Source organism: Physeter macrocephalus, chromosome 7 (assembly GCF_002837175.3).
Source record: "Physeter macrocephalus isolate SW-GA chromosome 7, ASM283717v5, whole genome shotgun sequence".
NCBI lineage: Eukaryota > Metazoa > Chordata > Mammalia > Artiodactyla > Physeteridae > Physeter > Physeter macrocephalus.
In genome coordinates this window covers 63077104-63086600 of record NC_041220.1, presented here as the reverse complement: position 1 = coordinate 63086600, position 9497 = coordinate 63077104, and positions in this window count along the sequence as shown.

The following is a 9497-nucleotide window of genomic DNA, read 5'->3' as shown; positions in this document are numbered from 1 at the left end:
GGTCACCTTATCTTTGATAAAGGAGGCAAGAATATACAGTGGAGAAAAGACAGCCTCTTCAATAAGTGGTGCTGGGAAACCTGGACAGGTACATGTAAAAGTATGAAATTAGAACACTCCCTAACACCATACCCAAAAATAAACTCAAAATGGATTCGAGACCTAAATTTAAAACTGGACACTATAAAACTCTTAGAAGGAAACATAAGAAGAACACTCTTTGACATAAATCGCAGCAAGATCTTTTTTGATCTACCTCCTAGAGTAATGGAAATAAAAACAAAAATAAACAAATGGGACCTAATGAAACTTAAAATCTTTTGCACAGCAAAGGAAACTACAAACAAGACAAAAAACAACCCTCAGCATGGGAAAAATGTATTTGCAAATGAATCAATGGACAAAGGATTAATCTCCAAAATACATAAAGAGCTCATGCAGCTCAATATTAAAAAAAACAAACAACCCAATCAAAACATGGGCCAAAGACCTAAATAGATATTTCTCCAAAGAGGACATACAGATGGCCAAGAAGCACATGAAAAGCCACTCAACATCACTAATTATTAGAGAAATGCAAATCAAAACTGCAATGAGGTATCACCTCACACCAGTTAGAATGGGCATCATCAGAAAAGCTACAAACAGCAAGTGCTGGAGAGGGTGTGGAGAAAAGGGAACCCTCTCACACTGTTGTTGGGAATGTAAATTGATATAGCCACTATGCAGAACAGTATGGAGGTTCCTTAAAAAACTAAAAATAGAATTGCCATCTGACCCAGCAATCCCACTACTGGTCATACACCCAGAGAAAACCATAATTCAAAAAGACACATGCACCCCAGTGTTCACTGCAGCACTATTTACAATAGCCAGGTCATGGAAGCAACTTAAATGCCCATCAACAGACGAATGGATAAAGAAGATATGGTACATATATACAATGGAATATTACTCGGCCATAAAAAGGTACAAAATTGGGTCATTTGTAGAGACGTGGAAGAATCTAGAGACTGTCATACAGAGTGAATTAAGTCAGAAAGAGAAAAACAAATATCGTATATTAACACATATATGTGGAATCTAGAAAAATGGTACAGATGAACCGGTTTGCAGAGCAGAAATTGAGACACAGATGTAGAGAACAAACGTATGGACACCAAGGGGGGAAAGCAGTGGGGGTGGGGGTGTGATGAATTGGGAGATTGGGATTGACATGTATACAAATATGTATAGAATGGATAACTGGTGAGAACCTGCTGTATAAAAAAATTAATAAAATTCAAAAAAATTCCTCTTGGTACTCAGTGACTTTAAAAATGTACAAAACTTTTTTTAAAATAGTATTGGGATGGGTTTCTCATAATAGAACAATTTTCCTTGGGCAACAGAGGCTCAAATATCCTTAATATTAAAAAGTATATAATCGTATTTATTAGAGGACTATGAATACTAAAATAGATATGCCACATGCAATTTAGAAGAACATGGGCTCATCGGATTTCTTGTAGTGTTAATTACCTGCGTAAGGAGGGTCCACTAAAAACTTTTGCATTAGAAAGTGATTATCACTACTTACCAAATAATTCTATCCCACTAGAATTACATTCCATTAGGGCAAATAGTTTTGACTGTATTTTCATTACCTTACCCCCAATTCTTAGAACAGTGCCTGGATGAACAAAAGTGTGAATGAATGAATGAATGTGTTACTAATGCTAGTCAAAATACTATAATTAACAGTATAACAAAGAATATGCTATGAACAATGTGTCACTATACTTATGCCAAATGACTACAGATTAGGCTAGAGTTCTGTTTTTAAAAGGGGGGGTTATTTTATTTCTTCCGATTTATCAGTCAACAGTTGTAGAACCAAGAAATTTAACTCCTCATGAATTATCCATGATTGAGAAAAATGATGTGTTCTAAAAATACAAAATGGAAAAGAAGTTATTATGTTTGTGTTGAGTTGAATGTTTATATTTACCTAGGTGCTTTAAGTAAACTTTTTTCATTTAGACTTTTTTCATTAAACTCATATTATTGTATTAATCAAGGTTGATAGGTAAAGCTTAGATACAAATCTTTGTCTAACATCAAAGTTCAAGCTCTTTCCACTGTTCGAAGAGATTGCTTACTCCATTAGGAGAAAGCCATCTACCTTATCTACCAATGGTGATAATCTGTTCTAATCCAGTTAGTGGGAAGTACTCTGGTCTTGCAGTCAGGTTTTGAATTCTAATCTTGAAAAATCACAAGTACCATTGGTACTGAGTCAACTTTCTTGTTTGTAAAATTAATGTTCTGCCTATCAAGACATAAATTGCTGTCTAGAACAAAGGAAATTAAAAGTATAGGAAAGCAGTTTATAAATTGTAAAGCAATATTGAAGTGCATATGATATGGTTCACATTACCACTTACCTATATCCATTCATATTTTTTTAAAAACTTTTTAAGAACTGTGACTTTATACCAAATTTTCTTTGTGGGGATGCAGTAGATTCCCAGATATCGGAAGAAGACAAAAAAAAAATAGAATAACAAATAGCTAGTGTTTAAATTGTACTATATCCCTTTACATTTAACTGGACTCCTTTTTCAGAGTGAATCCTCATATAGCATTCACATGGCAGTACTTTGAAACAGGAAAGGGAGAAATATGTAAAGTTTTCGTTATACATTAACCTCCTGTTTAAAGTCTCCACATTTGAAGTTAAAGTCCAAAGTAAACTATCTAATAGGTAATCAGATTCCATTTTTTAAAAGAAACTTGATTAGAAATAGAATGAGAATAAAATTTTTTCTGCTACCAGAAAACAACTTTTCTTTGCTAGTGCTTTTTATCCCCGACCCAATTAGAGTTTAAATATGACACCAAACTGAGTTCATCAGATCCCTTTCTCTCTTAGTCACACATTTGAGTGTTCCAAATGGTGGTTTGACTGAACTAGGCAGCGATTTGACTGTTATCCAATCAATTCAATCAAAACAATGTCTGAATAGCACTAATTAAACTCTGGGATATCAAGAATGAGAAGAGCAATGTGAAAACAATGACAATTTTGTATTGTTTAATTTTTTAAAAAATTCCCTGTAATTAGACTACCCATGCTAATTAGACTACCATCTTAAGGGTCTTGTTTTCCTGTGAAAGATCATCTTGACCTAACCTAATGATTTTGCATGTGAATACTCCTAGAAGGTAAATGTCAATCCAAAAAATATATATTGTATATACATATATACATATGTATACACACACACAAATAATATTAAACTTCAAACAAACACTAATTGTACTAATTAAATGCACTGGAGAAACTATGACTATTAAAATAATGAAGTGTTCACCAGAATAGTTAATAAAAATTAAAATGGTGAATATATGAAGCTATTACACTAAAGGCTTATATCCAATACGCAGAGTCAAGACATCTGTTCAAGCAAAGCAAAGAAATAATGGTATTATTCAAGACTACAATAAAGTCAATTAGTTCAAAAAATTATTTTGTTCACTTCAACAAAATTACAGAAAATTTAAGCTGGTTTCTTCAAACACTTGATCCTTCCAATACTAAGATTAATTTCCATCTTAGCATTAAAATAACTTTCAAGAACAGGTAAAAAGAAAAAATTACACAAAGTTACAGGAAAGTTGAGGAGAAATATTAACATTTAAAAATTAAAGTCTAGTCATTTTAAAATTTTAGAATATGCCAGTAAAGTTCTTGAGTAATTATTTATTATTATTAACATTTATAGGCAAAGTTTTTTTATATTTTAGGTATTTGTAATTGTGTTTATACATTTAGAGTATTTTCCCTTCTGGGTATAAAGGAATAGCAGGAAAGTCAAGTACCATACTAGAGTTCAGGCTGTAAGAAAGCATTAATGAAGTACCTGTTTTCAGGACTGGACAACAGATAAGTTTGAGATCCCTCTGGTTAAGGACAAAGCTGAGCCCCAAGGTTACCTTGATTCTCTATTTGTGTAAAATGTCCTGACCTTGGTGTATCAAGCTGAAATTCAAAAGTGGAGCACAGTGATCCCACTGAGCTGAGGAGGCAGAGATTAGAATTTAGGGCAGCTTAAACAGTGGAATTTGCAGAGTAGGGTACCAGAGGGGAAGAATCTGTGTGCAGGCAGGAAATATACTCAGGGGGCATAGCTTCCCCATAGGTCCCACACAGAAGTCTGAGATGTGTGTGCACAGGGCAAAGACATATGAGGCTTGCTAATGAGTAAGGTTTTTTTTAAAAAATAATATCTGCTTTATTGAAATAATTCACATATTATGTAATTCATCCATTTAAAGTGTTAGTATATTCACAGATACATGCAACCATCACCACTGTCAGTTTTAAACATTTTCATCACCTCCAAAAGAAATGCTATAGCCTTTAGCTATCACCACACGGATCCCCCATTCCCCCAAACCTAGGCAACCACTAATCTACTTTGTCTGCATAGATTTGCCTATTCTGAATATGTCATATGAACAGAATCATGTGACATGTGGTCTTTCATGACTTGCTTCTTTCACTTAACATAATGGTCTCAAGGTTAATCCATGTTAAGTATGTATCCATATTTCAGTCCCAGTATTCTGTAAGGATATACCACATTTTGTTTACCCATTCATAGATTGATGGACAGTTGAGGTTTTTCCACCATTTGGCTAATATGAATAGTGCTGCTATAAACATTTAAATTTTCATGTGGATATATGGCTTCATTTCTCTTGGGTAGAAATCTAGGAGTAGAATTGCTGGGCCATACGGTAAGTTTAACCATTTGACGAACTTACAGATGATTTTTCAAAGTGGCTGCACCATTTCACATCCCCACAAGCAGTTTATGAGGATTCAAATTTCTCTACATCCCCAAGAACACATTATTATCTGACTGAGAATATAGTCATTCTAGGGGGTATGAAGTGGTGTCTCATTGCCGTTTTGGTTTGCAGTTCCCTGATGACTAATGAGGTCAAGCATTTTTCGTGTGCTTATTAGCCATTTGTATACCTCCCTTGGAGAAATGTCTATTCAGATCCTTTACCAGTTTTAATTGGATTGTTGTTGTTGAATTGTAAGAGTTCTTTATGTATTTTGGATACAAAGACTTTTTTCTTCCTTTTGGCTGTGCTGCACAGCTTGTGGGATCTTAGTTCCCCAACCAGGGATTGAACCCAGGCCCTCAGCAGTGAAAGTCCTAACCACTGGACCACCAGGGAAGTCCTAACCACTGAACCACCAGGGAATTCCCTGGATACAAGACCCTTATCAGAAATGATTTGCGAATATTTTTTTTCCTACTCTGTGGGTTGTCTTTTCACTTTCTTGATTAAAAAAAAAATTTGCACTTCAAAAGGATACTAATTTTATCTATGTTTTCTTTTGTTGTTCATCCTTCTAGTATCATATATAAGAATCCACTGCCAAATTTAAGATCCTGAAAATTATCCCCATACCTTTTTCTAGGATATTAATAGTAAAATAGAAAGTATAGAGTGTCAGCTGAGCTGAACACCCAGAGGAGGGAGCAGGCATCAACCCCAAATCTCCTTGGCTTGTCTCTCTTGTCCTGGGGCTCCTGCCTACAAGCCGAAGCAAGGGCAATTAGTCATGCCAGGCCCAAGGTGGAGTCTACATCCCACAAGTGGGGGCTGGGAGGAAAAAGGGCACCAACTTTTAGGCCACACTCACCTGGAACTTAGCCCCAGCAACAGGTAGGTAAATGTACGAGGAGAAGTGCTGGCATCCTGCCCCTCTCAAGAAAATAGCCTTCTAACTGGGAGATGGGGGAAAGGGAGTCCTGAGTACGTAGTTAAACTTGTCTTGCTGAGCTGGAGCTAGGAGTGAGTGGGTAGGTCTTGGCTCAGATTCCACAGACTGTCACTTTTCTTACCAAGTTTAGTCGATTTTCTTAATTAAGCTTTTCATTTGCTACATGTCCTTAGAATCATTTTCATAGATTTTCACAAGTTTCTTTGGGGAGCAAGTCCATGGAGCTCCTTATACTATCATGCCAAAAGGAGAACTATAGGGCTTCTCCTTAGGGTAATGAAAATGTTCTAAATTTAGATAGGGTGCTGGTTGTCCAACTCTGAATATACCAAAACCCACTCAATTTTATACAATAAGTAAACATTATGGAATTTAAATTATATCTCAGTAATTTTGCTTTAAGAAAATTATATATATAGTTTTATACAAAAAATTATATGTAATTATATATAAAATTATATATATAATTATATATATGGCTTACCAAAAAGTGGCTAGTAAGGTGTTGAGAAAGGAAAAGAGACTAGAGGTCAAGCAGTGCTAGAAGACTTTGGAGGCCCCACCTTGATAGTGGGAAAACCTCATTATCACCTTTTTAAACACCAAAGCACCCAGCTAAGACACTAGAAAGACTACACCTCGGAAGTAGAGACCTCACTGTAGAGTAAGGCCTACTCCAGACTCACCTGTACAGAGCCTAAAATCTACATCCTTACAAGAGTAATAGAGTTTAGAAGGGTTGAGCCCGTCCAAGTTACAGGGGCTTGGGAAACACTTTGTGCTCTCCACACATCCACCCTAAGAAAAGACAATATTAAGCTCACATGAGTTTAAGATGATTGGCCAGTAACTGAAGTGCCAACTGAAACAAAGTTCAAATCTTTACAGGAATGTAACGGAATACAGAGTTATTATAACATATCTTCAATAAAGTCCAGTGTATAGTGAAAAAATTTCTACTCTTGAAGCAAATATCATTGATAATCCAGATTTAAAAAAAATCAATAAAAACCAACTCTGAGATGGCCCAAACATAGTATTTAGTAGACAAAGACTACAAACAAAGCAGCTTTTATTAATATGGAGAAAGAGTTAAAAGATACTATGTTTAAAACATTTAAAGCAAATATGGTCTTGAGTAAACAGAAACTCAGCAGCAAAACAGAAACTAAGAAAATCAAATAAATTTTTAAAAAAAGAAAATCAAATAGAAATTCAAAAACTGAAGAACGCTAAATTTATTGAATGAGATTGGAGATACAAGAGTAATGAACTTGAGACTAATGAACAGTAATTATCCAAACTGACAAGCAGAGAGAACAAAGGTTAGAGAAGCTGAGTAGAACCTCAGGGATGTGAGATAATATCAAATAGTCTAATACACCAGTGGGAGCATGTGTAATTATGATCCTGAAGAGGATGAGAATGAAGCAGAAAAGTCCTTCAAAAATAATGTCTGAACCTTTCACAAATTTGATGAAAAACACTGCTTACAGAAACAAGAAGCTCTATGAACCCTTATCAAGATAGATAGGAAAAAAAAACCACACCATGCACATCAGATAATAACTACTTAAAATCAAAGGTAAAGTGATAATCTTGAAAGCAATTGGAGGAAAAAAAAAAAGACATACCACATACAGAACAGCAATAATAACAATGACCACTAACTACTTGTCAGAAGTTAATAGAAAATATGTTTAAAGGGCTAAATAAAATATAAGGCAAAAAGAATAGCTCTGAAAGAAAGGTTTATAAAACAAAGAAATACAAAGTGTGACAAAGTACAAAGGATGGGATGGATAAATTGTATTATGCTGTGTAAGCTTTTAAAATATGTGAAATGGGAATGAAAATATGAAGTGGAAAGTAGGAAATAAAAACTATCAGATGTGAAATGAGAAGTGTGAAATAGAAAGTGTCAGATATAAAACCAATAAACTTTGATTAAAGATGAGTACTGTTATTCCTAGAGCAACCACTGAAAAATAAAAGCGAAGAAGCTGCAAAAAATTAATAAAACATTCAACAAGAAGAGTCAAGAAAAGAACAAAGGAACAAAATACAGAAGAGAAAAATGGAAAACATTTAAGTACATAAAACAAGATGATAGATTCAATTATATCAATAATAACATTAAACAAATGAACTAAACACTCCAATCAAAAGGTGGAGATAAGTCTTAATAAAAATGATGCAATTATACTCCTTTTTCAAGAGATTCACTTTACAAAGACACAAATAGCTTCAAAGTAAAAACATGGAAAAAGATATACCATGTAAAAGTATAACAAAGCTGTCATGGCCATATTAATATTAGACAAAAGAGACTTCAAGACAAAGTATTACATAAAGGACATACCAATAAAAGGGGACATGTATCAGAAAGATAACAGTTAAAAGTCTGTATGTATATAATAACAGAGCTTCAAAATTCAAGACTGTACAACAGTAGAGGAATATAAGAAAAAATGGAAAGATCCTCAAGAGCTGGAAATTTTAACACCCCTGTTTTCCTCCCCTTTCCAACTTCTAGAGGATGCCCACATTTCTTGGCTCATGGTCCCTTTCCATCTTCAAAGCCAGCAATCACATTACTCCAATCTCTGCTCTTCTCCTCACAGCTTTCTCTGACTCTTATTTTCTCCCTTATTGTTCCACATTTAAGGGACCCTTGTGATTATATTGGGACTACAAGGATAATCCAGGAAAAGTTCCATATTTTACAGCAATCCAATCAACAACTTAATTCCCCCTTGCTATGTAGCATAACATTCACAAGTTCCAGGCATTAGGATGTGGGCATTTGGGGGGGTGGGGGAGAAGGTTGGGGGGATGGGCATCAGAGATGTCTGCGGGGAATTATTCTGCCTATCACAATTAGTTTCATAAAATTTCCTATTTCTTAACTTTCCAGACCCACCTAAAAAGAAATTCATGAAAACCAAGGTAATACATTTTCCCCCAAGTAGAATTTATTAGATTATCTAATATTAACTAGTGTCACAATATGCTCCTGAAAACTTCAAACCCATATAATCCAATTTAAGTATCACTTTTTATTCAAATTGCCAGACTTTCTTCTATAGAGTCCTGCTTATTACAGAATATATAGGAAACAGCGTTATTAGAAACTCTTAAAGAAGTTTAACACAGGATATGAATATTAACATAGTCTATCTTTATAGACCCTAAGAAAGTATTTTAAAATTTGGAAGAGAAATATGTACATTTTGGGCATAATAATCTGTACTATTCACAACAGATATTTTACCATAAGTAGACTCATTTTCTCATTCTCATTTTCTTTCATCTTTTATTTTTCCCCCATTCTCTCATTTTCTCTTTTATCAACCTCTGCCTCTTTCTTTATAAATGATACAAAAAATATACCACCATTGGCAATGCTCTAGAAAATAATTGCAGTTTCAATAGGCAGACCAGTTTTCACCAGTTAGTTTGTTTCAGTGTTGGAAAATAGCTGAGCAAGAAATTGCTATAAAGTGATTTCTTTTTAACTGAACCTAGTCATCTTTTTTTCCCAATAGTACTAAGAATACTTAGCTGACAGTTTACTAGTTATGACTATGTTTATAACAGTGGCGACTATGGAGTTCTTCATTCTATCAAACAGAGGCAGAAATATGTAGCTGTTTGTCCAAGGTTATTGAGGAAAGCTCAGATGAACCTTGTTCCTGGATTCCTT